The following is a 405-nucleotide window of genomic DNA, read 5'->3' as shown; positions in this document are numbered from 1 at the left end:
GTTTAAGTGATAGTCTTAAAAGTAAGGATCTTAGCTCAAAATGAATCTAATGTGAAAGGGGTTTGTAAATTTTGGGATGTAATAACAGCTGAAGAATAAACCTTCAATCAGGAAAACGTGGGAAAATAGACTATAAATTTGTAATCCTAACTCACACAACAATTTCAAAGTTAACATGTGCATTTTACATCTCGCACATTTTTAAATAACAAATTTAAACTTCTTTTTTTTGGATCAAAAGGAAGCTCATATTTCAATCAGATTATGAATTATACACAATCCACATCAAACAAATCAAAATGTTAGAACCCACTCAAATTCAAACGAGGGAGGGATAAAAAAACCCACCAAAAAAAAAAATTTACACACCTCTCACAAACACTCAAGTATTCTCCTCAATAGTAT

Source organism: Asparagus officinalis, chromosome 1, assembly GCF_001876935.1.
Source record: "Asparagus officinalis chromosome 1, Aspof.V1, whole genome shotgun sequence".
NCBI classification, from domain to species: domain Eukaryota; kingdom Viridiplantae; phylum Streptophyta; class Magnoliopsida; order Asparagales; family Asparagaceae; genus Asparagus; species Asparagus officinalis.
This window is presented reverse-complemented; position numbering follows the sequence as displayed.